Source organism: Panthera uncia, chromosome B1 (genome assembly GCF_023721935.1).
Source record: "Panthera uncia isolate 11264 chromosome B1, Puncia_PCG_1.0, whole genome shotgun sequence".
NCBI classification, from domain to species: domain Eukaryota; kingdom Metazoa; phylum Chordata; class Mammalia; order Carnivora; family Felidae; genus Panthera; species Panthera uncia.
In genome coordinates this window covers 150,888,839-150,916,621 of record NC_064811.1, presented here as the reverse complement: position 1 = coordinate 150,916,621, position 27,783 = coordinate 150,888,839, and the positions used below count along the sequence as shown (strand labels likewise).

At 41.3% G+C, this 27,783-nt stretch overlaps 1 protein-coding gene across 1 annotated transcript in view; it reads left to right on the top strand.

Annotated features, from left to right (window-relative positions):
* The window catches only part of MSRA (methionine sulfoxide reductase A), a 450,198-nt gene that overhangs the window by 98,977 nt on the left and 323,438 nt on the right, over positions 1-27,783 (top strand). The window lies entirely within an intron of this gene.

The following is a 27,783-nucleotide window of genomic DNA, read 5'->3' as shown; positions in this document are numbered from 1 at the left end:
GCTCTTTTCTGACAGCAGAAAGGGCTGTCTCAAATACACACTTGGAATTGGCATTTATTATTATTATTTTTTTATTCTGTGCCTGTTTCATTGTAAGGGGATATTGTGGTACGCTGGGAAATAAAAAAGTCCCATGAAAACTCATTTCATAGTAAATGAGCTAAGCCATTAGGAAAAATTGACCATGAGCTTAATAGGAACCAGTCATGTGATATTGGAACGAAAACAGTGCAGTAGGTTTCAATCTTTTATAAAGTAGAACTCTTTTGTCAACAGAAAGTCTGGAACCCTATGCTTAAAACAGACAGAGGCACTGAGTGGTGGTGGTGCAGCTGTGAGGAGCCCAGTGCTATCTGCTCTAACCTTTTCTGCCTTTAGTAATTTCCTTCTCAGAAACTGGAAAACCATTTTGCTAATACATTAATTATACAGGTAGAGTAATCCCTTATGTAAATAAAGTGTTACAATTTTAGAGGCATGTTTTTATACATCATTTTATTTCCATTGTCCTCATTTCTTATAAAAGGAAACTGAGGATCAGAGAGGTCCAGGGCCACACAGCTAATCTGTAAGGCAGCAGGATTGGAATGTAGTTCTTCTGACTCTGAGTTTAGGGCTCACTTCACCGAATCCTAGGGTTGTCTGTTAATGATGTAAAAGTCCAGGCTTCTTTGAACTGGTGAAACTCTTTCTGGAATGTTTTGTTCAGTGATGGATTGTAAATGGAAAGATGTCCAGAGCAGGGTGACTGGGGTACAGCTTTTCACATTACAGATAGAAGCAAAAGACTGTAAAAATGGAAATCTCTTTGGGAGTTCATTCACTGGTGTGAATTGGCTTTTAGTAAGTGCATGAGATGCTATGCAAGGAGGGGCTAAAGGCTCTGAAGGCTTGCAAGGTTTTGGATACTGGGTGTAGATGTCATAGCAAAGGAAGGGAAAGTAAGAGGACAGGAAGGCTTAAACTTCCTGTAACTTCAGAGATAAGCAGTCTGTGGCTCAGGGGACACATGTAGCCCATGAATTTTCAAAATACAGCCTTTGTTCTTTTTTTCAAGGTAAAAATTAGAAGGCTGCTTTCATGTTTCTACTTCTCAAATATGTCAGTTTTTTCAATGACAGTCTTTTATTCAATATAGTAGGTAATCTGAATTGTAAAGAATATTGTATGTTTCCCCATGGGACTAAATTAAGCTATTTGCATTTTGAATGGAATAAAAAGCTCTAAAAACATTTTCTTTCCCCCTTCTGAATCATCTTTGGAAAAAGAGGTTGCTCACCACTGATTTATTTCATAATTTTATCTGGGTAAAAGCTGCTTTGCAGAAAAAAAAACACCTATGTGAGTGCAATGATGCTAGCATGGAATTAAGCCCAAAGGGTGGAAAATTCAGTGAGGGAGATTTGGGTTCAACCTGTCAGCAGCAGCAGCAAAATCACAAGAGCAGAGCTAGTCACCCAGAGCAGGTGGCCTAGAGGTGCCAGGCTCCCCATCACTGGAAATGTGCAGAGGCTGAGACTGAGAACCGCATCTCTAGGTCAGGGCTACCTTAGACCACTCTGTTCTTTTGAGATCCAAGGTTGTGTTATGTTAAAGGTTTTCACTGAGCCATCACTTCAGTATGAGTCATTTGACTTTTTTGCATTTGAGTAGATGATGCAGAAGAATGCTTAGGTTTGAACACTCTATTAGAGTTTCAAATGGTTAGGTTTCTTATGTTGAGTTAGGTTTCTTATGTTTTGTGAATTTCTCACTCTTGAAATGTTCTCAGAAGCAGTCCAAGAATGTTACAATGTTCACTGGGCCAGATTTGTTAATATATTTTAAGAGTTTGTGATCCGTGAATAAAAACTGATCTGAATATTGTATGGTAAAACAGTAGTCTCCGTACTTTTTATTTTAAAAATACCATCTGTGAGTCTTGGAATGACCCTGCGGTTGGTAAATGTGTCCCCAGTGCAAAACATACAGAGCTGTGTTCCTGAAAGTTGTGTATTAAGTGACCATATTTTCCATTTATTTGCTTAGGTTCTCAAAGATTTCCCATTTTTATTTTTGATTCATCTTCAGATTTCAGGTAGTTTTTCATAACTGTTTATTTAGCTTTACCTTTCTCTATCAGCCTTAGGACTTAATGGTCTGTAATAAATTCATGTTTTAGTATACTAAGGGCATGATATTACAAATGAAAAAAATGAACAAACCAAAAAAAAAAAAAAACCTAAGTAAACTCTTTTGTAATACACATAATTTCCCAATTTGCCTATTTTATAGGTGCTCACTTTTTCTATCATAAGTCACTGATCCACAGGAAGAATGAATCAAGGTCTGCTAAGCAAAGAACAACTTAATTTCTTTGAGAAAAATATATCCTACTTCTCTGCCTTAAAAAAAATAAGAACAGGGAACATAAAAACTGTATTTAATAAAAGGGGTAAAAATTAAGAGAGTCTGAGGATAAAAATAAAGAGGTTAAGAGAGCTCACAGAAAGAAACACCCCCCCCCCACCACACACACAGGAAAAAATGAGGACCTAGAGTAAGAGATAGAGACAAAATGAAGCAGACGCCCAAAGATGAATCTATAGGAACACGTGCAAGGTTGTAAGCTGAAACCCTTTTTGAGGGCCAGGCAGGTAATAATGTAACATCATGAGAAATGGAGGCAGATATGAATTGTGGAGTGCCTGGTCTGCCTAAAAGCACCCAAATCCAACAAAACAAAACACTGTGCTGACCAAAGGAAATCCATTCGTCACCTGCTGGCCACCAGGGTAGACCTCTAGGTTATGACCACCCACGGAAATAAGAGCTAACATTTACTGAGTGCTTACTATGTGCCAGGCCTCGTTCTCTGTGCCTTACCTATAATGACTCCAATCCTCATAGGGTCCTTGGAAGCACATGCTGCTGTCATTATCCTCACTTCAAAGATGAGGTAAGTGAGGCTTTCAGTATTCAACTGAGGTTATTGTACTTCCACAACTGGTAAGTGGTGTAGCCAAGGGTTGAACAGTAGATACCCTTGCAATTGTCAGGATGTATTTACATGCGGTATTTTACTGATCATCTTGGAACCTTCTTGAGGTAAGCAAGGTAGATATTGTTATTCCCATTTTACAAATGGGGCAACTAAGACTCGGAGGGCTGCCTTGACTGAGGGCTTCCAGCTGGCAAGTGATGGACCTGGTACCCAAGGCCTTCTGCCTTTAAATCTAGGTTTTTTCTACTAGACTGCACCACCCTGCAATGATTTAAACTGAAAGCCCCGGGGTCAATCTTGAGGAGTGGTAGCATTTCTGAAAAACATGGAGCTCTGACTTATTTTTTCTACCTTGGGGGAGGAATATTAAATATTTGCAGTGTTTAAATTCCCTTCACCCCCTTTCAGGCCTTGAACCCCTCTCAGAGGATGTTTAGGGCTATCATTTTCCTATTTACTTTTTAATGTCACACTTTTTGTTCCTCTGCAATTGAAAGAGGACGTGGAGTATGATATTTTCATGCAGAGTTTTCCTAGGCTATTTGATAAGATCTGTTTTCTAAAGAAAGGTTCACTGCCAAAGTCAGTTACAATAGTAACTGTAAGAGTTTTTAAGTGATATTTACCAATGCACATTTTCCTGTTGCACAGTTTTTGGAATTATTTTGAGTAGACATTGGAAAATAGCGTTATTTTAAAACTGTGTTCTCAGTTTTTAAAATCTTAATTGAAAATTAAACATCATTGGGAACAAAGGAAATACTTTCCTTTTCCTGATCCCCGTTCCACTCTTCCATTTTGTGCCTCTGTCCTGTAAATTCAGAGAACTTTGTTATATGGAGTGAGAGCTGGAATATTTTACTGGGACATGCTTCGACTTCCCTCTCACCCTACATCAAGAAACTAAGCATGATTTTATCAAAAGAATGATATGAAAAGAAGATTCCCTTTCCCATAATTTTGTTTTGTCCTTTCCTTACAGGGGAGAGAGGGGCCAAAATGTGCTTAATTATTTGCTACATTTCCTGTGCCTACATATTTATCCCTCATATTATCTGAGACCAACTGAAGAGGGAGTGTTTAGAAAAGAGAGGAAAGCTAATACAAGTTGAAAGTAAGATGCTTGCATCTTAATTTTAAGAGAACACAGAAAGCCAAATGCTTTCAGAAAAGGGCCCCTTCATGGAGTAATTTGCCTGGTATGGCATCACAGTTTGCTGTATAATTTCAGCCCTGTTACTATGGAAACCTGCTTTAGTGTAGCAGTGATTGTTAATCAGGATTTGTCGTTATTCCCCTTTCATCACGAGGCTCTATATCCTTATGGATTAAATCACAGTTCTCATTGACAATGGCATAGATCAAACATTATTGCCACACATAAAACCCTGGGCCGCTCCCTGTCATTTCCCCCCATTACCGGCAGCCGTGAATGCCAGCTGAAGTCTAACTCTTACAAGGAAATCAAGGCTCCTCTTGGCTCCTCTGCTCTCTACCCTCATGACAGAATGCCAAGTAGGGGAGGAAGAGGGCTACTTTCATTTGAACTCAGCCTGTGCCTATGGGAAAGGCAAGCATCGTTTCATGTCATTGCCAAACTGAGTCTGTAGCTACAAATTCAGGCAGGAAGTTGGTTTCAGTGTGACCTCTGACTTCTTCAATACTTTATCTGTGTTTGCACATCAGGCATTTAACCGAACTCTTTTTTCTTGGTGCAACCATCTTTCCCTTTCTTTCCAGTCGGTCTTCTGGATTCCTAGCTGCTACTTTTCCATAGGAAGGCTGTCAAGGTGGGGAGGGCAAGCTGCTACCCCAGTAGTTGTGGCTGTCCTGCCATAAACCAGACAGTGCTGTGGGGCTCATAGGGAAATGGCTTCCTCTTCCCACTTGGGAGAGTTGGGTGATGACAGTAGCTGGATTTAGTAGTGCCAGATCGTGCCCATATTCAGAGAAATCAGCTTTAAGGAATATGGGAATGGCCATGCTCTAGTTACACAGTGTTATGGTTTAGGGCCCATCACCAATCATGGCCTGCCTTCGGATTGCTGACAGGTTTGTTTGGGAGCAAGAACCTTTAACAGCCTCCGCAGCCAGTCTACCTGGATTCCATTTCTGGCTCTCCTGCTTACTAGCTGTGTGACCTTGGTAAGACTTCTAACCTCTCTGAGCTTCTGTATGTAAAGCAAGGATAATAATAGTACCTACCTCATGGTCTTGAGGATTAAATAAGCCAATATTCCTGACGTGCTCAGACTGACGAATGGCACATTCATTGTGAGTGCTGTATAGGTGTTTGTAAATAAATGAAAAAGAAACAACATTGTGCTTACATGTATTCAAAATATATTCCAGATTGGATTACCCAAATATTAGTGAGGTGTTGAAAACAGCACTCCCCTCCCCCTCTCATCTCGTCCCCCCTTCTACTCCCTGCTTTCTCTTCTTCATCTCTGCAATGTGCCCAACCCCCAAGTATAATTCTGATTGGCTAAATTAATTCTGCAGCATCCTGCTGTGAATAATTATGTTGATCCAGTGTGTATTCTGATGCCTTTTTTTTCCCTTTGCCTAAATTATAATGTGACAATTGCGGCTCACAGCTGGCTCATCAGAGGTGGGCAGTTTGGGAATTGGCGCATCTGAATGTGCTTCTCTGTTAACCCTCTGCCTTGATTGCTTAAGACAAGACATATGTAAACCCCATGATTATTGTCATTTGTTTGGACTTTGCAAAGACTCTGCCTTCAAACATAAAGCTGCTGGGTTTGTTTTGGGGGAGGGGGGCCATATAGAAGTCCCCTCCCCCTCTCCCTTCCCCCCTCTTCCCTTTCAGACAATAAATAGCTGTCAGGCTTATGTCAAGGATGAAATTATAGGTGCACATGAGGCCTTGATTACATTGTTTTGGAGAGATTGCTATTAGCATACTGAAATGAAGTCTAATTTTTCACTGACGGGGCTGAGTCAAAACTCAAGTGACAGAGGCTGGGCATCTATGGTATAAGGGAAGAAAGGTCCGAAAGGAGCCTCTGTTTTATACCGAATGGGCTTTCTCCTTATTTAAAACAAACGACGAGAACAAAATAACTAATGTGAAGAATATCGTGTTGGAAAAGAAAGGCCAGCTGATCAAGGATGAAATAAGACATTTGGGTTAGATAAGGTTCTTTGTGAAATTACTGTGTGTGATTTTCAAGTGTATTTAATCCATTTGGAGGCAGCATCTCGATTCTTAAGCGTATGTTTTAGCTGAAGAATGCACTGTCTTGATTTTTTATTTTGCTTGCTGCCTGCATAATTCATTTCATACCGCCACATCCTCCATGCACGCACCCTCTGAAGACGCATGCTTATGATCACCCCATCTGCAGGGTGAGTGCCCTTGTTGTACTTCTGCTGTTTACACATTCTGAGGATGTGAACATGTGGCTTGTTCATTTTCAAAATCCTTCATTTAAAGAAAAGTTCTTTGCATGTGGTTCCCCTGAAATGTTTTATGGAGTGGTGTCTCATATGATGGTAGGTTGATAATTATACGTGTTTTATTATAACTGTCCTTGCTCGCTGTGATGGAAATTTAAAAATTATAGACACACATACACATACACAGGCACATACACCCACCCACGTAGGGTGCATATGCATGTGTATGCATATAAAGGTTTTGACAATGTAATTAACTTGAAAGGTTATTCCATACCATTGTTTCATTATGATTGTTATTAGAGGAGAAACATGAAGATTTAATGTGGAGGGGGAGAAAAGAGGGTGTCCTCCAATTTGAAATCTTGTAACAGTGGGGAAAATTTGTAGACAGATCCTATTTTTATTTATTTGGGATATCTATTTTCAGAACTTACTGAGTAGAAGACACTGTACTGTGGTTATTGTGGGGATTCAGAGGTGGATTAGTGATGGTGCCTGCAGTTCAGGAATGTGTGGTGTAGACTGCAAGAGAACACATGCCCACATAGCTCTAGTAGAGCAAAGGATAGTGGGATTGTGGAGGAAGAACTGATGTTTGCTTTGCTGTTCTGCTGTTACATGGTGCAAAGGTAAATTGAGGAAGAGGAGGGATCGGTGAAGGTTTAATGGAGGAAGTTGTATTCGAAGTGCAAGGAAAATTTAAACTTGGAAGTGGAAGAAAAACATCCCAAGCAGCCTGAAAAACATAGAAGCCAAAGCTGGGAGCTAAACTAGTGAGGGCTCTGGCTTGGTCAGAGCTAATCACCCCTGGCTGTGCTTTGGCACTGCCTACCTGGTAATAAAAATGCCTGCTGCGTGGGGTGTCTGGGTGGCTCAGTCTGTTAAGCAGCCAACTCTTGATTTCGGCTCCAGTCATGATCTCATGGTTCGTGGGTTTGAGCCCTTCATCTGGCTCTGTACTGACAGCATGGATCCTGCTTGGGATTCTTTCTCTCCCTCTATCTGCCCCTCTCCAACTCACACTCACCGTTTCTCTCTTAAAATAAATAAATAAACTAAAAAAAAAAAATGCCTGGTGCCTGAAATCTCTAGAGACAAAATTAGTCACTTCCTAGGGCGGGGAGCTGCTAATGGGTATGGGGGTTCCTTTTGGGGTGATGAAAAATGTTCTACAATTGAATGTGGTGATGGCTGCATGATTCTGGATATGCTAAAAACCACTGCATTATATACTTAAAAAATTTTTTTAATGTTTATTTTTGAGAAAGAGACAGCATGAGTGGGGGAGGAGCAGAGAGAGAGGGAGACACAGAATCTGAAGCAGGCTCCAGGCTCTGAGCTGTCAGCACAGAGCCCGATGCGGGGCTTGAACTCACAGACCGCGAGATCATGACCCGAGCTGAAGTCAGACGCTTACCAACTGAGCCACCCAGGTGCCCCTGCATTATATACTTTAAGTAGATTAGTTGTATGGAATGTGCTGCCTGGCTCCCACATCAGGCCAACGAGATCAGAATCTTGGGCCTTCTGTGACAGGTCCTCAGGTGACTAAGCTGTGTCAGGTGCCCCTGGACTGCAGCATGGGCTAGATAGGGGAGACAGTGGGAGTGCAGGCTGGAAGGAAAGAGAGTCTGTTTATCTTAGAGACTCTCGAAGGTCATGCTGCAAGGTTTGTGCTTCTCCCAGCTCAAAGGAACCATTGTAAATTTTAAAGTAGGGGCTTGGTACATTTAGACTGTTTTAAAAAGCTGCTCACAGACATATGGAGGATGGTTTCTGAAAGCTGGGATGCCAGCTGAGGCTATTTTGGGTTACCAGTGGAGAGGCAAAGTGGCCCTCATCAGTGCCAATGGGGAGAGGTTGCAGTGAGAATGGAAAGGAAGGAGCAATCGAAGAGATGCTGAGGAAGCAGAAGCCGGGCCCAGTGACTATGTGGGCAAACGGGAGAGGCTCTGAGTCAGTTTTCCAGACTGTGTCTTGGGGAGGATGGGGGAGCGAGACCAGATGAGGAGCAGAGATGCAGAGAAGGGCAGGTTTATAAGAAATGACGTGTAGTTTTGCATATGCTGGACTCAAGGGACCAGTGGTCCATCCACAAGCAGATGTCTGGCAGAGAGTTGGAAATGTGGCAGTAGTCCCAGTTTTCTGAGGCAGGTCACAGAGGCTTGGGAGTCCCATGTACAGGAGGTATGGACAACCTGCTTCCACAATGGCTTACTCACCTGGCTGTTGGCAGGAGGGCCCAGACTCTCATGATGTGAGTCTTGCTGTTGGCTGCCCGAGTATCCTCACAACATGGCAGCTGGCTCCCCTGGAGTGAGTTACCCAAAAATGGGCAAGTGAGAGGGTGGAACAGAAGTCTGTATCTTTTGTGAAAGCCTGGGGAGTGACATCACTTCTGTGGGATGCTCTCGGTCACACAGAGCCGGGTGATGCAGGGTCAGGGAGGGAATGCAGGAGGGTGTGAGAACCCAGGCCCACGGGGGCATTCTGGAGCCTAGCTACCACACTTGATTCCTGACACTACAGAATAGTAACAATAAATGCTGTGGTCACTGACACTGGAGTGTCTGTGAAGGGAAGGACTCTGAGATGCAAGGTAGCTACAAGCTCAAGGGCAAGGGAGCATGTGCTACCTGGAGGATTCGTTCACTCAGTGTCTGAGGGCAGCCCTGTGTGTCAGAGGCAAGGAAACAAAATGAACAAGACCTTGTCTCTTGGGATTGTCCCTCCTGGGAGTTTCTTGTCCCCGGACTCTGAGGAGCCAGAGGGGTGGGGCAGAGATTCCTAGACCCCCCACACTGTCCCCAGTGCCAGGCCATGGAGCAAATCTCCAGAAAGGAAGGAAACATAATTTGGAGGGAACTGGAGAAGAAGTAAGTTTCTTCATCATCTGAAACATGCTAAAAAGTGCCCATCCATCTAGGCCCATTGCCAAGTGACTTCACTAAGGACACTGCTATAGAGGGTATCTGAAAGGGCTGCACGAATGATCCCAGGCCAACTTCAGATCTAAGCCCAGGTAAGTCAAGAACTAGGGTGGGAATGGACATAAATGAATCTTTTCAGTTCTGTAGTGTATTTGACTTTATTCCATGAAGCTGGAAAGGAAAGTTCTTTTTAGAATAAGGGTTATAGATAATCTATTTCTGGGAACACAGGGATGAGATGAACCTTCTCAAATAATGTGGCTTCTGATCCATTAGCAAGTGTGTTAAAATTTATCCCCTAAAGAAATTCATCCTATTTTATATTTTATTTTAGAGAGAGAGAGTGAGCAGGGAAAGGGCAGAGGGAGAAAGAGAGAATCTTAAGCAGGCTCCATACTCAGTGTGGAGCCCAACGCAGGGCTCGATCCCATGACCCTGAGATCATGATATGAGCCGAAATCAAGAGTCGGATGCTCAGCTGACTGAGCCATCCAGGCACCCTGAAATTTATCCTATTTTAACTTTGAGGTTGGGACTGAAGAGTTTGTTTTTTTCAGAAATGGAAAATGTTGCTTTTAAAATTAAGAATAAGGAATTTAATTGTATTTTTAAAAATAACAAGTTCTAGATCTTTAGTTTGATTATAATTTATTAAGATGAGGAGAGGAGTGGAGAAGCAGAAAGACTAAGAGTGAGTCTCAGAGAGAGGACTTTGCATGTGTGAGGAGTGAGGGAGCAGGTGATCCATGAATGCGTTAGTTGGTGGTAAATTCTGTTTACATCAATTTCTGTTTGCCTGGTCTAGATCTCCAGGTCTCCTTAGTCCTTCTGCTCAATGAAAGGAGGTCACCTTAGCTGCCCCATCAACACTTCTCTATTACTTGTGAATTCCCCCACCTTTTTTTTTTTTTTTTTTTTTTTTTTTAACAAAGAGAGAGGAAGCCTTCACTAGGCTAAATTTTAATGACACTGTTTGGTTTTTATGGTATTTATTACACAGCTACCTTCTGTTTGTGGACAGTGATACTTGGCTTTCCGTTTATGATGGTGGTATCTCTTTGGAAAATAAATGAATATACATCTAACCAGTGGTTTACATGAAAGATACTATGTAAATAATATTTCAACTGGCAGAAATCATGAACTGTGGTAGTGAAATGACTAACAATTAGGAAACACTACCAGAGGGCGTGCTAGTTTGGCTTTGATTTATTTAGTCAAAATCTGGTTGTCTTAGACATGTGGGCTGCTGTAACAAAGTAACACAGACTGGGTGGCTTAAACAACTGACATTAATTTCTCTCCCTTTTGGAGGCTGGGAAGTCTAAGATCAAGGGACTGGCATGGTCTGGTTCCTGGTGAGGACCCTCTTCTGGTTCACAAATGGCCACGTTCTGTGTCCTCACATGGCGGAGAGAGCTCTGGTCTCTTCCTCTTCCTGAAAGGATGCTCATCCCATCATGGACACCCTGCCACATGATATCATCTAAACCTAATCATCTTCCAGAGCCCCACCAACTAATACCATCACATTGGGGGCTAGGGCCTCAAACATGTTTTTTTTGGGGGGGGGGGGGTTGGAATGCAAACATTCAGGCCATAGCATGGATGTTGTGATATCTTTGTGTCATGAGAAATGTCATTCTGTCAGTAGTGCTGAAGTTGGCATCATCACATCTTGGGTGTGTGGCTACTGGCAGATCATTTAGCCTCAGTTTCCACATCCCTAAGGTGGGATCGTAACCCCTGTTCCCCTTACATCACAGGACTATGGTGAGACCCAAGTGAGATAATATTTGTGCAGCTTGTGTCACTTAAGGCTGGTAAACTGCCCTTCTGTTAAACTGTCTTTTCATTATGCCAGATGACTGCTGAGTAAGCTGTTTTATGTTGTTATAGATATTTGGAAAATATTTAAAAACACATTTTAGAATAAGATCAAGTGTTACAGTTTAGTTTTGTCATCTTGATTTTCAGATGATAATATTGATCTCCAGGACTAACTCCTTCTCATGTAAATGAAGGAAGAGTTATGGCCTCCTCTCCCTCACCCCCCTGGCTTTTTCTATGGTTCTATGATTGCTTTCTGGCCAATCATATTCTTGTTCTCCAGTCTTTAAGTTTATTAAATTAGGATTTTACTCATGCTTGCTCATTCATTTTATTTTTACCTTGTGAAGACAGTGAGTTCTGGATTGTGGGGGGATGTCTCTAAAATATGGATTATGTGCAACCTGGGATGCTGTGGCCAGGGAGAGGGCAGGCTACCCCTCTTCCTCTAAAGAGGGCGAGGAGTGGAGACATCCACATTTTTTGATGGAGTCACATCTTTATTCCACCACAGGTGCCTTTTTAGTTCCCACCCTGTGCTGAGAGACAGGAGCAATGAAGGCAGAGGAAAGGATCCAGAAGGGCAAGCACAGGGCCTTTTTTTCTGGCAGCATCTGGCTGCCCTTTGGGAGATACAGGAACGACCTCTTCTGTGCCCACAATTTGGGGGAGCCCTAGACCAGTATGTTTGCTGGGACATACCAGGTGTTTCTGGAACCCAGTGGGTGGAGGAGACCTAGGTCTATAACAGCAGTTTTGTTGATGGACAGACAGGTAGCACTTTAAAACTGAGCCCGTAGTATTCGTGATTACTTCTTATGAGTTTTTTTGTTTGTTTGTTTTTCTTTCTTTTTTTTTTTTGTAAGGAAAGCAGTTTTAAAAAAAAACACAACACTGAGCTTTTTGCCACCTTCCTCTGTCAATTTACAAGTAGTGATAACTCAGTCCATTGGTGAAGTGCTATGATTTTCTAGCAGATGTAGTTAAATCATGATGGGAGGCTTTACCACTCTTGGATTATGACTACTCTGCTGGGCTGGGGTAAAGAGTACCCTAATAATACAGGAATGCTTTAATAAAAAGGTTCAGTTTAATACTGAGGGAATACTTTGGGCTGACTAAAAATGCAGAAGAGCTCTCTCTGTGAGCAATTTGCAAAGAGGCAAAAATGGAGCTCGATGTGGCTTTTAGGATGTCCTTTGTCCTTATGGCTTCTCAAAGCTCTTTTCAGATGAAGCAAGTGGCTGACACAGAGATGTTGCTAATTACATCTGTGAAGGAAGTGAAACAGTGTGACCAGCTCAGAGCAAAGACCAGAGCAACTTTAGAGAGAAAATCACTCTGTCATATTTGTACAAATATGTGCACTTCAATGATAATTATCATCATCATTGTTTACTATTGCTACACTATATTAATTATCTATTCAATGATAATTAAATACATAATTCTAAACATCATCCCCAAACAAATTACCTTTTATCAATTGAAACAAACCAATTAAAAATTTCAAAATGCAACCATGTAATCAACAGCTTAATACATGTTAATTATGACCAAAATTTCAATTAATGTGTTAATATATGACCTCAAATCTCCAGAAACAAACAACGAAAAAAGCAGCCTCACATAGCAATTATGGCCTCATTTGATTGACAGATATCTGTGAGTTTGTTTTGGTGTCTGACTTGGTAATTTGACTTATATCAAAAGAGCCAGCCTATTCTCTCTGCTGTTGGAAGTGGCCGTGTAAAAAGCGTGCAGGGTTTTGAAACAGCTCTCTCGTCGTCTCTTCCCTGCACTGTGCTGTCAGTTGTGTTTCTTTAGAGCGTCATCTCAGCTGCCCCAGGAGCCTGTGGAGTGGGTAGCACAGGCTGTGATCCCTTCATTTTATAGGTAGGGAAGGCGTGGAATGGACAGGTTCATGCAGCTGCCTGAACCAGTGCAAGTGATTTCAGGGAGTGCACGGCAGCTTGGACATGGGTGTGCTTGGAGGGCAGAGGGGACAAGACATGGTGGTAATCCATCACATTTCCTTTGTTCCAGTTGGGAGCCATAATGAGGAAGATTAGAGCAGAGAGGAATCATGCTGTGTATGGAGGTGTCAGAAACGGTCTCATGGAGGCTTGGTGGATGGAAAAGATTCAGACAGGAAGAGATTGGGGGTGGAGAACACTCTAGCAGAAGGAAGGGATTAGAGTTTTTCATGGGGTCAGGACACAAGTTTGGCTAGAACTTAAGAGTCGCTGTAGAAAAGCAATGGGGAGATAAGTTAGGCTGGGGAAATTAATCTATCAACCTTCTTTCTTTTTTAATGTTTATTTATTTTTGAAAAAGAGAGAGAGAGAGAGAGTGAGTGAGAGAGAGCACATGCACGTGTGTGCACAGGTTGGGGAGGGGCAGAGACAGAGAGGGAGATAGAGAATCCAACGCAGGCTCCAGACTCTGAGCTGTCAGCACAGAGCCCAACACAGGGAGTGAACTCATGAACTGGGAATTCATGACCTGAGCCGAAGTCAGATGCTTAACCAACTGAGAGCCACCCGGGTGCCTCTGTCAATCTTATTTCCTATTCTAAATTATGCTGCTTGGCCAGAAGGCCACGTTCAACCTGAACTCAAGGACAAGGTCATTTATAAAGGTTGCCTCACCTTCTTATCTGACTTAAAATGTGTAACACAACTTTACAATCTTGGTGTCCTATCACTTGACCCTTATTTCCTTGGTTTCTTATGACCAATTCATCAAGAGACTGTGTTTTATTCAAAAGGGAGCTGGATGTGCTTCTAAATAGTTCTTTTAAAAAATATGTACATACCTCTACTCTGAAACATGGCTCACTTAATCGCACTGGCAATTTTATTATGTGCAGTTAAGTTGTGAGTGTATTTTTTTGTGTATTGAAGTGGAAATCCCCTTGAAAATTCAGCAGATTGGACTTGAGTTTGAAAAGGATAGATGAAGAATAGAAGTCTCTGTGTGTAAATAAATGTATGTATGTGTATAAAAATAAGATATACATACACATATATAAACACGTATGCATATGTTTGTGTATATAAATAAATAAAATTGGATTGAGTCATAAAAGTATAAATATGTCAAATGTAAAATCTATTAGAGAAGGAGTTTGTTTTTATGACTCAGAGGGGAGATGTAATACAGAGGTATTTTTAAGACCAAGAACTAATGCGTGTCGATTTCTTTTTGCCCAATTCCTCATCTTCTTGACAGGAAGATGAGTCACTGGATTTGAATCATAAGGCTGTAAAGAATCCTGGGGCAAACTTATTTCAGGCTGGATATTTAGAAACATTGGCTAAAGCAGTGATTGGATATCTGGGTGGATTGAGGAATCATCAGAACAAATCTTTCTCTTCAATTTTTTAGATTCTGTAGATCTCCTGCTAAGGACAGAAGTATCTATTTAAAAAAACATATATATATTTTAGAGAGAGAGAGAGAGAGCATGAGTTGCGGAGAGGGGCAGAGGGAGAGAGAGAGAATCTTAAGCAGTCTCCTTGCTCAGCATGGAGCCGGACGTGGGGCTCAATCCCACAACCCTGGGATCATGAGTTGAGCCTAAATCAAGAGTTGGATGCTCAACCTACTGAGCCACCCAGGCACCTCTGAAAGTATATTTATAAAGAGATAATGCTGTATGTACATTTTGAAGGAGGTTGTTGAAATCTATTAGAGGTGGAGGAGCCTGAACACCCATGTTTGTGCATTATTCACAATAACCAAAAGGTGGAAACAGCCCAGATGTCCACTGATGCATGAGTGAATAAAAAAGTGTGGTCTGGGGAGCCTGGGTGGCTTAGTCAGTTAAGCATCCAACTCTTGGTTTCAGCTTAGGTCGTGACCTCATGGTTCATGAGTTCAAGCCCCACATCAAGCTTTGTGCTGGTAGTGTGGAGCCTGTTTGGGATTCTGTCTCTCCCTCTCTCTCTTTGCCCTCCCACTCTCTTTCTCTCTCTCAAAATAAATAAACTTTAAAAAAAAGTGGTCTGTACACACAGTGGAATATTCTTCAACCTTAAAAAGAAGGAAATTCTGACACATGTTACAACATGGAAGAAAGTTGAGGACATTATGTTAAGTGAAATAAGCCAGTCACAAAAGGATAAATACTCTGTGACCCACTTATATGAGGTACCTAGAGTAGTCCAATTCAAAGAGGCAGAAAGTAGAACGGTGGTTGCCAGGGGCTGGGAGGAAGGGGGAATGGAGAGTTAGTGTTTCCTGGGGGCAGATTTATAATTTGGGAAGATGAAAAAGTTCTGGAGATGAATGGTTGTGATGGTTTCACAACAGTGTGAATGTACTTAATGCCACTGCTGCACACTTAAACGTGGTTACGATGTAAATTTTACATTATGTGCATTTTACCACAATTTAAAAAATGAGTGGAAGATTTTATTCAGAACACGAGGAAGCAGAAGCCTGGTGAAGCTGTTGTGGCCAGATTCTTGTCTGGTATGGAAGCACTGATGAACAATGAGGTGAGGAAAGAAGGCAACTAGGCTTTCTTCCAACTGAATCGTTCTTCCCTCCCTGTCTTCCACCTTCACTTCCCTCCTTTTAATGTTTATCTATTTTTGAGAAAGAGGCAGGGGGAGGGGCAGAGAGAGAGGGGATTCCACGCTGGGCTTTGTGCTGATAGACAGAGCCCGATGTGGGGCTCAAACTCACAAACTGTGAGATCATGACCGGAGCCAAAGTCGGATGCTTAACCCACTGAACCACCCAGGTGCCCCTTCATTTCCCTCCTAATAATTAATCTTGTCTTCCTTACTTTCCCACTGTGTACATTTTCTCTTTTCTCCTCTTCATTCACCCAGGCTATTTTTACCCCTTCACTTTTACTCTTCTTTACCCTGGGAGAATACTCACACCAGCTTCTTTCTTCTGCTCCAGCCTTCTAGTCTCTTTTTCTCTTTTTAATTTTTTTCAATGTTTATTTATTTTTGAGAGAGAGAGAAAGAGCACGAGTGGGGGAGGGGCAGAGAGAGGGAGACACAGAATCTGAGGCAGGCTCCAGGCTCAGAGCTGTCAGCACACAGCCTGACAAGGGCTTGAACTCACAAACTGTGAGATCATGATCTGAGCTGAAGTCGGATGCTTAACCGACTAAGCCACCCTAGTGCCCCTCTTCTTCTCTTTTTAATGCATAAGATCAACATAGGGGTAGCGATCTAGTGAGGACCATTTTTGACTAAAAGTTAGGTTTTCACTTTGGTCACTTCCCAAAGCCACAGCAGTTGATAGCACAAGTGAAGATGTTGCTGATCATCAGAAAAACATATGCATTGGATGCTTTTTCATAATGAGGAGTGTGCTATGGTGTTACTAAATATTCTTCTGGAAGAAACACGTGAAACAGATTTAGAAGAAATTTGAGAACGAGGACATGAAATTAGTTTTGAATCTTGTATTCTCAACTTCAGTCTAAAATTCATTTTTATTTAGGATCAAGGTCTTAGGATGCTTCTTGTTGACTTCATTAATTAAAAATTATTGAGATGTTTAACCTTGTACAGAAGGAAACAAAACAATGGTGTTTTGACCATTTTCATGTGGGTAGTCAATGCCTGATAGTATAAGTTTAAGTCAAAACCACTCAGTCTGCACTTTCAGAGATAGTCATGGAGGAGAGCAAATACTAGTCTGGGATCCTCAATACATAATGTAGGTTTTATCTATTGAAAGTAGAATGCAAGGAATAGTAAGACCTGATTTTCTTGAGGGATGAGAAATGGTCAAAACACATTTACTAATGAAATCTGTATGGGTGGGGACACTTGCTTTCAAGTCTTGGAGAAGAGTAGCCATCTTACCAAGGTTACAGCAGATGTGATAACCCAATTAAAAGCACTAACTAACAAGATACTAGCAAAATCCCTCAAGGCCATATTTATGTTTTATAGGAACAATAAATTCCATTTTAAATAGAACAATTTCACTTATTTCTTGTGAAATAATGTTAAAGCATGGGTCAGACCTGTTAATTGTTGGGGGGTCATCTTAAGAAAATTACTTATGTATTGAAAATATTTTAATTTTTTTTCTTGGAAATAGTGATCTATTGTTTCTATGGAAATTGGGACCATGGTCTTTAAATGCTCTGCAATGTTGATTCACAAAAGCTAACATTATCTATTTAAATACCACAGGTACTGTAAAGCTTAGTGTGAAGGCTAATTTTAATACAAAGAGTTTGATTTTCATATGTATATGTATTGATATTATCTTAAATTCATATTGGAGGGAACAAGCTAATTTTATAATTAACGGAATTATTAAAAAGATCTTTTTATTCTAAGCTTGCCAAAGCGTCCTGTATTTAAAAAATTATACCCACACTGGATATAGTCTAATGACAAAAAGAAGTATAAAGAAACATTGAAGTTTTTTTTCTTAAGTTTCTTTATTTATTTTGAGAACAAGATAAAATAAGGTTACAGCAGTAACCTTATAGTGCAGAGCCTGACACTGGGCTTGATCCCATGAACCCCTGAGATCATGACCTGAGCCAAAATCAAGAGTCTGATGCTTAACCGACTGAATCACCCAGGTGCCTTGAAGTTTTTTTTAGTAGACTTGTGTTGGTAGAGATATTAGTGGTGAAAATCAGAATGTATTTTGTTCCTATTTAAGAGAGAGCAAATGAGTACATATAATGATGTGTTGGAACCAGAATTTTTACTGCAAATGAGGGTGGGGCACAAATATGGAAAAGGGGAATGTAAGGAAGGATCTCAGGGTATTAGTTTTGAGTGAAAAGTATCAGTATGAGCTGATGTTATGTATATTCACACACACCCCCTAGCTGTGATTACTGTAAGAGCCTAGAAGCTATGTCATGCCACTAGTAATGAGCATCTCCAATGCCCAGATCTTGACTTCTAAATCCCATATTTCAATGGAAGAAACCATTGGAAAAATTGTGAGCCTGAGGTATTTGTGCCAGAAGCAAGGAGGTGCTGAAAGACTGATGAGGTCAGGTCAGTGGACCAGCTGAAAGAGACTCTCATTAGCCAAACTTGGAACCATTGCAGCATCAAAAAGAATATTGAAGATTATGGATTATAACATATTAAAATTTTAAAAACTTATGAACCCACAGTGATGAGAGAGGGTCAGGCAGGTGGAAGTAGGGAGAAGCTCTGCTTTGGAGAGGAAAGTAAGATAAATACACAAGGAATTATGGCATTAAAAAATCATCACTTTGTAACACCAGTGTAAGCATGGACTCATGGATGCTAAAACTCTTGGGAGATAGGTTGTTGATGGTGAAGAACAGAATATTCTCATGTTCTCTAGGTATCACTCCACAGATTACTTAAGAGAAAGATGTGCCTTTGACAAGGAAAGATTGACTCTCAACGCATTAGCTAAATGGTCAGGTTTGGCATCCCAATAGTGAGAGTCTTGATGTGATGGAATGGGGGGTACCTGACTTCTGCAGGATTGGTCCAGACCCCTTAAATGATTTAATGTCATAAAGAAGTACAGAAACTGTTTCAGATTAGGGGAGCCTAAGGAGAAATACCAGCCAACTGCAATGAGTGGATTCTGGAGCAAAACAAACAAAATAAAGGACATTTGTGAAACAAGTGGGGAAATTTGAGTATAGGCTTCATGTTGGGGGATAATATTGAATTAATGTTCACTTTTTAAAAAGGCATGGTTAGACAGGAGAAAGTCCTTGTTTTTGAAGGATGCTTGTTAAAGTAATTAGGGTGAAATTTTATCATGTCTTAAGTCCACTTTTGTATAGTGTAGCAAAAGGAAAATTTGTGTATGTATACATGTGTGTGCATGTGAGAGATTTGTTGAGATGTTAATAGTTGATGAACCTGGGTGAGGAGTATGTAACTGTTCAGTGTACTGTTGTTTCAACATATCTGTAGGTTTGAAATTTTTCAATTTTGAAAATGAGAAGTAATGAAAAATAAGTAAAAAAGATAACCCATTAGTCCTCCCCTGCCACAGAAACATAAAGATATGGTGCTAACATGGTGTCTGGAAAATACTTTCCAATAAGACAAATGTATTCTTTCTGCACTACCCTTCACTGTAGAAACATGAATGCTGATGGATTTTTTAAAGTGTTTATTTATTTTGAGAGAGAGAGAGAGAGAGAAAGAGAGACAGCATGCATGCACATGCCCAACCCCCCCCCCCCGCCATGCATGTACATGTGAGGTGGGGGGCAGAGAGAGAGAGGAGAGGGAGAATCCCAAGCAGGTTCTGCACTGTCAGCAGATGCTGATCACCTGTTGCGGGGCTCGAACCCATGAACCTTGAGATCATGACTTGAGCCGAAGTCAAGAGTTGGAGGTTAACTGACTGAGCCACCCAGGCACCCCGCTGGTGGATTTCTATTGACTAGTGGTAATGGAGTGGAATTTTCCAGTAATGCAGTTGTACTTATTTTCTTCTGGTTCTGTACCAGTAAACTTAATTCTTTATAAAATTAGTAGATTATTTATATATTAGATCAAAATAGATATTTTTTGCATTTGTTCCAGTGAATTATGGCAAGTAACAAAGGAATTACTCAGAATGCTATCATTGATGGAATGCCTACTGTGTGCTTGGGGATGTGCTATGCTTTTTACTGAAGTTGTCTCCATTCTTCATTATCTCCATATTATGATGTGGAAATAGGCTCAGCGTGTTTAGTGCCTTTCACAAGGTCACATGGTGAATAAGGTGTTCAAGTTGAGATTTAAGCCCAACTCTGATTCTTTTTTTTTTTTTTTAACATATTCATCTTACAACATCAGCCTGCTAATACCTGAAAGTAAATGGTTTCAAATGGTCTCCAAAGTGATGACATTTTTTGAGAAAATTCATGGTAGTAAAGATCAAGTTAATACTTCTTGAATTATGTGGTATTTAAGTAAGCAGACAATGGAAATGGAGTTGTACTAGGATTAAGAAGCCCTGCTCTAGTTCCAATTCTGTCCCTGTCTAACAGTGTGACCTGAGGGCCTTAGTCTTCTTGGATATAATCACTGGTTGGCCTAGTTGATATCTCTATTGATTTGAGGAATTAAAATACCATGACGCTTGCAAAGAATTTCTAAAAAGATCATTGTGGCTGAAATAAGACTTACAGTTGGGGCTGATAAAGAGGGCTTGGGAGTATACAGTGGTGGGAAATGGCTGCAGAGAGATGCAGGGCTCAGCTGTTAGGGGTCTGGTACCCATCTTTAGGAGTTATAATTAATTATGGGGCAAATGATGGTTCTTGTAGGGTTTTTTTTCACTCCAAAAATTTAATATTTATTCTCTAATTTTAATATCATTAAATATTAGGGTCAGAATCAAATTTTCTTCACTTTGTTCAAGTCAGGATCTTAAAGAAGGTCCATTTATTGCAATTGCTTGGTAAATCTCTCTCTCTTTCTTTCCTTCCCTCCCTTTAATAGCAGTTTTATTGATATATAATTCATATACCATATGGTTCACCTATTTAAAGTATACAATGCAATGCCATACAGTTGTTCAGTCATCACCACAATCAATTTTAGAACATTTTCATCAACCCCCAAAGAAACCCTGTACTTGTTAATAGTCATTCCTCATTTCCTCTCACCTCATCCCTAGCCCTAGGGAAATACTAATATGTTTTCTGTCTCTGTGGATTTGTCTGCTGGGGAAATTTCATATAAATGAAATAGAATCATGTAATATGTGATCTTTTGGCATCTTTCACTTAGTGTAAAATTTCAGGGCTCATCCATGTTGTAGCATATATCGGTACTTCACTCCTTTTTATTGCTGAATAATATTCCATTGATGGACATTTGAGTTGTTTCTACTTTTTGACTATTATGAATAAAGCTGCTCTGGTCATTTGTGTATGAGTTTTTGTGTGGACATTTGTTTCTCTTGGGTATATTTCTAGGAATAGAATTTCTGGGTCATACAGTAACTCTGTGTTTAACATTTTGAGGAACCATCAGACTGTTTTCCTGTACCATTTTACAATCCCACCAGCAATGCGTTCCATCAGCAGAGGGGTACAATGTCTTCACATCCTACCCAACATTTCTTTTTATCTGTCTTTTTTATTATAGCCATTCTAGAGGGTGTGAAGTAGTACTTAATTATACTTTTGATTTGCATTTTCCTGATGGCCCTTGGAGGGTTTTAAGCAGTGGAGTGATATTATCTGGTGTGGATTTTACAATGATTACTCTTATTGCATTGTAGAAAGTGGATTAGATGGGGATAGGAGGTAAGCAGGTGAAAGATGACAGTGGACAGACCAACGTGGTAGTAGTGAGGGTGGTGAGAAGCAGATGGATCACAGGGGTGTCTAAGAAGTACAGGCTATAAGGATTTGTGATTGCTTGGATGTGGGGATTGCGGGGTGCTTGTGGCTGGATTTCCTGCATGGGCAGTTGGGTGTAGGGGGTAATGCCATTCGTTGACATAAGGGTCAGAGCTGGGTGGAGGAGGAGAGTGATGTATTTAGATTTGGATAGGTGGAGTTTGAGGTGAAGTGCCTATTGTCAAGAGAGGACATCTGGAGAGATCTCTGGGCTGGACATACACTTTTGAGAATTGTTGTTTTTTAGAAATAACTCAGGATGTGGGAATGGGTGAGACTGGGAGAGTGAGAGATCAGGATTTGGACAGAGTGTGTTCTGGAAATGCAGAGGGGAGGGATAGAACATTTCAAGATGGAACCAGTGCCTGGCGCCATTAATAAATGGTTGAATAAAAGAAATCACCATTAAATTTCACTGGATTTAGCATCACGAAGGTCGAATTAAGGAGAGATGAGGCAGGGAGTAGCCTAGGGCATGAGTGCAAGTCAAGTAGTGAATGTAGCAAGATAAACTCTTTTGGGACAGTGGCTTTGAAGAGAAAACAGTGGTAGCTGAAAGGAGATGTGTTAATTTCTTTTTAAATTGGGGATTTGTTGGAGCATCAGTTTACATGTTGATGGGAAGAATCTAGCAGTGAGGGAGCCACTGAAGGTACAGGAGAGAGATGGCAGCATCCATTGAGTTGGGTCCATGGGAGGGGAAAGGGATGGGTTGACATCTGGTACCCAGATATTCATAGGCAGCAGGAAGGTGGCTTTCATTGTTACAGTTTAACCAGCCACCACAAAATTTTTGCTTTGGGTTATGGAGATGAACTAGTAATATAAACCACTAACTCAGCGTTCCAAATGGTGAGCTTCAAAAGTATGCTAAGAGCCACTGTCTTGACAACTCGGATTAGCTGACTTAATCTGGTGAAGCAGATTAATCTCCTTTCCAGCTAGCTTGATCTAGTGCATCACTATTTAACTAAATGCTTTTGTAATAGTGGAAGAATGAATAGAGGCTCTTCATTAGATACTGAAGTGAAATCTAAAATATGAACTCAAATTGGAGTTGTTGTTTTTTTTTCTACTCCAAAAAATTGGTCCTGTCTGGAACATTTCAAATTAATTTGACAAAATTTGTGGTGTGTCTGCTATATGGTTAAAAAGTACAAAGGAAACTAGTGGTATAACACCTTTTTCCTACCCTCAAGGAGGAGAGATGTGGAAAGGGAGGCATGGCATTGTCTGTGCCAGGCTGCTGCAGTAGTTGGTGCTAGAGCACAGAGATGGGGAGGACAGGATGCCTGCCCTCTGGGTTCCATAGCATCCTAGTGGGAGGGGGAGAAAGCAGGAAGAGTGAGGAGGGAAGGAGGAGAGGATGAAGAGAGATATGGTATAGGTAACTCAGCATCTGTCAAAATCCACTCATTCAGTTAATATTTACTGAGTGTCTTCTGTGTGCCAGGTGCTGTTCTAGGCACTGGGGATCCAGCAGAGAACAAAAGATAAAAAAAAATTTTGCCATCATGGATTTTAAATTCAGTTGGGGAGGGTGGGGGTGCCAGACTATAAACATTAAGTAAATTACATATTATATGAGAAGGTTATAAAACAAGGAAAACCTAAAACTGTAAGGGGGTGGGAATGTGGTACAGTAAGGTGGGGGGTGGTGGTGGTGTAGTTTTAAATAGGATGACCAGGTGTGAAGATGAGTCATTCCGGCAAAGGCTTGAAGGTAGCAGGGGAGACTGCCTTATAAATGTGTGGGGGAAGAGCATTCCACGCAGGGAAAGTTGGTGCAAAGATCCCAAGGCAGGACTGTGCCTAGAAAGTTCAAGGAACAGCTGAAGGCCAGTGTGGCCAGAGTAGAGTGAATGGAAGGTAGAGTAGTTGGAGATGAGTTCAAGGAGGAGGTTCAAGGGGGTGGGTGGGGGAGAAGGGGAGGCACGGGATTATGCAGGTTATCTGGGCCATTTTAAGGATTTTGTCTTCTACTGTGAGATTGGAATTTACTGGATCAGAGGGGCAACAGGATATGGCTTAATGGCTTGAAAGCATCATGCTGGCTATTGTACTGAGAGTTCATTGAGATGTGATGGCCAAGGTGGAATCAGAGAGGCCAGTGGGGGACATTAGTGCAGTAATTCTGATGGGAGATGGTGATGGCTAGGGCCATCATGGTGAGTAGTGGTTGGATTTTGGATTTACTGGGAAGGTACAGCCAATGGGATTATGCAAAAGATTGGTTGTGGGCTTTGTGACCCAAATGAGGAGTAGGACGACCCCTGGGGAAGGAGAAGGGATGGTACTGAGTGAGTGAGGAGAAGGTTTGGGCAGAAGGCTTGCCGGCTCCAGTTGCCATGTCTGTTACAGGTCTAAGTGCAGATGCTGGACGGGTTGGGGTGCATTGAGCAGTCAGCCCACAGGAGCGAGGATTTCTGAGGAGCCAGAGGTATTGATGTGGTGCACGTTCCCACCCCTGCAGGCAGGGGCACGGAACCCACACAGATCATGCTCCCTACAGGAAAAGAGGGTTGCGAGACCGCAAGCTCTGCAGCCTGTTTCTCTACCGCTCTGTCACCAAATCAGAGACGGTTCAGGCTGGATGTGATGACCTCTAAATCCTTGCCAGGTCTCAGATACCAGAATCGGGGTGGGACTCCAGACCCTCGGTTCTGGGGTGCATGTGGAAGGATCTTAACTCTCATTTCTGGAGCCTTGTGATGCCTTGTCCTTTAACCCTTTTGAAAAATACATAGAAGAACTATTCTCGCTCCATACAGAATTCAGTAAGAATTGCAGTTCCTTCAATTCACAGAAATTTGTTCGGGGATAACATCTCAATCAAAGCTGTCTAGTAAAGTATGTGGTGAGGAAACTGGAGAGAGGTTGTCTCTTCTAAGGCAGAATTTGATTGGCATTGCCTCTTAAAATCGTTATTTCTAGCAAAAACCTTGTTAACATGCTATTTGATATAAATGATGAGGGAACTGTATTTCATGAAAAGGTACACTGGCAGAAAATTGTCTCTGAATATGTAACTAATTGTTTTTTTAGGAGATACATTTGTAATTTTAGAATATTAATTCTTAATGGACATTTCACTGTTAAATTTGGCAGAAAATGCTCATAAAGTTTCCCTTGGTTTTTCCCAGGAAGATACCTTTATAGCTTGAAATCTTTTAAAACCCTTTAGAAACACTAGTCAGTATAATGCCGTGCAGGGTGTTAAAATCAAACGCTTTCCTTTGTGTTCTTTGCATTTTGTCAATTGCAAATGTGCAAAAAAGACCACTTGAAATTCTCCTTGGACCACTTAATTCAGCTTTCATTACAGTGGGAGTGAGATAAAAACAATATCAAACAAACCTAACAGGTGACTAGAAATATAGTTGGGGGTGAATCAGTGGCTCATCCTTAAAATATCTTTATTTTTCCATTTCATGAATTTAGCCTGAGGACCATTTTAGCTAAAACTCTAGACAATGCAGGGGCGCCTGGGTGGCTTAGTCAGTTGAGCGTCCAACTCTTGACTTTGGCTCGGGTGATGATCTTGCAGTTCCTGAGTTGGAGCCCTGCATCGGGATTCGTGCTGTTGGTGTGGGGCCTGCTTGGGATGCTCTCTCTCTCCCTTCGTCTCTATGCCCCTCTCCTGCTCTCTCTCTCAAAATAAATTAAATAAACTAAAAAAAAAAAAAACAATAAAAACCAAACTCTAGACTCTGTAGGCTTGGTTAGAGAGGATGGGCAAATAGATTTTAGTTTTTAAAAATGTGAATCCAATAAGTCACTCAACTTCCAAATAGATAAATTTATAAATTCACTTATGTTCTAGAATAAATGGAAGTAATTATGACTGCATTAGTACAGCATTAATTAACATTGCTAATTCTTTTGTATGTAATTATGTCAAGTAATAACACTAATAAAATGTAAATATCAAATGACTGGGAGAGGAGCCTCCCTCCTCTTTTTAACACTACCATATTACAGCGTCAGATTATGAACACACAATATCATCAAGCTTCCAGACACCTACTTCCTAAATACAGGCTGCATGAATTCTAATGAAAACATGAAGTCTGTAGTATAAATCTCTGATGCCTGGTTCAATGAGGGGCTGCCCAGCAAACCAATAATTCCATTCCTCAGAGCATTGCTGAGAATATTTATATAATTAAATATCATCTGTTTCCCCATTTAATTCCTGGTGGCTTTTTTTTCTTCCCCCTGGCTGTTTTTGCGATTTCCTTGGGTGGGAACGGCCCAATAATGTTGCACAGCTCTGATGGATTATCTTCATTAGCTACTTGGGGTGATGAGTCCCTGAATAATGCTGAATTTGATTTACCACGCACAAAAGCCAAACCTTACGTGGAAGTTCTAAGTAGGGCAGGTTTTATGTAGCTTTAAACTAGTTTCTTTGAAGAAGAGAGAAAAAAAATAAAGTTCTTTAGGAGACAATTTTGGGGACACACAAAATCATTTTTGATGAAGAAAAGGTGAACGAAGAACACCATGTGCCAAAAAGAACGCAGGCGGCCTGGGCCCTGAATCTAGGGGTACTGCTGACTGTCAGCACCGATTCTTCGGTCTTGGTTTCTGTGTGTGGGAAGCGAGGGAAATGGATGGGCAGCTCTCCAAGTCCCCCTCCAGCCAGAACCAGGTTAGAGTGGACAGACCTGTGTGTGAATCCTGCTCTTGGCCTCTTACTGTGTCTCCTGGGCAGGGCACCCAGTGTCTCAAATCCTCCAGTTCTGCATCTTTAAAATGGAACATGTTACTCACTTGGTGCAAGGTACTTGTGCAGATTAAATAGGAGAGACTCTGAGAGCAACTGCACAGAGTCTGGCTTCCAGCAAGTACTCACAGAACGCTGGTTCCTTGCCCTTCCCTCCTGTCCCAGAGTCTAGAAGGCACAGTGTGTACGACTTTGAAGCAGGGTCTTAGGACTTCTGACATGAAGTGATTCAATAATCAAGTGACAGATGTGGGCCTGAGATGGGGAAGGGTCTGCAGTGGAACAATGCTTGAAATATTCCTGTTAACTCTGAGCCAAAGCTCTTATGTATATTTTTGGAAGGGGTGCTGGCAGAATTGAGGCTCTGCATCCTGCTATCATTTTGAGTATTTAAAACACCTATTGAGTGCCAACAATGCTTCTTTAATTCACAAGTATTTGCTTTCTGTGAGTGCCCTGGTTCTGAAGGTGCTGGAAGGAGCCTCCTGCTGAGCTGGCTGTGTGATAAATGGAGGGTCAGCTACCATGGAATGGGTGGGGGAGGAGGGTGGAAGGGCTTTTATTGCAGAGCTCCTTAAACTATGGCAAAGGGGAAATCTGTAGCAAGATGGTTGCCCTAATGAATCAAGTACAAGACAAGACCAACTAAGAGAACAATTTTCTTTTATATTCACAGGCTGGATCCAGCATTATTAGCCTCCTTTGTGGGTTCAGAAGACACGGTATATTCTAGCATGTGAATATATCTGTTCCTCACCCCAAGGCCATTGCTCCAGAAAGAGTCACTTTGTTGGTGCTGCTGTCATTTTTTTTTGGCTGCAGGACATCCTCCATTATTTCCATAGTTATGCCCTGCCCTTCTTTCCTCAGAGACCTTGGAGAAGGGAGGGAGAAGGAAGGCAGTGGCCTGGAGGTGGGATTTGGAGGGTGGGAGGCGGTGGTGCAGGGGTTTCTAAAGAACAGAAAAGAAGGAATGCAGAATTCAGCAGTCCCCTCAGTGAATGGCCTTGTAAAAGGCATTCGTGCAGACGGCAAGAAAAATCTCCAGAGCCTGACTGAGAACCATATGTGTGAGTACATATACTCCCAGATATACACATAAAGGTAATAATAACAATAGTAGCTTATATTTATTGACTGATTTCTGTGTTTTAGACATTATACTGAGGACTTTATATATACCATTTTATTTAATCTCACAACCTATAGAGTAGGTATTAATATCATTCCCATTTGTAGCTTAGGGATTTTAGGTGGCTTGACCAAGGTCATCTAGGGAAGGGGACTAGGATTCAAAAACAGGCATGACTGGAGTCATGTGCAGTAGGAGTTCAAAAGGTCTCCCAGAGCCTTAGAATCGGTAGACTGGTACAGTAAGTACCTAGGGTGGATCCTTAGCTGTTACTTGACCTCTCCAAGGTAATCTGTTTTATCTTCAGCAAAGTGGTACTTATCTTTTGGGCCTCTGTAGAAGAAACTGAGTCCAGGTGAATGAAACTGTTGTGTGTACTGTTAAAGGAGCTATAAATGTTTG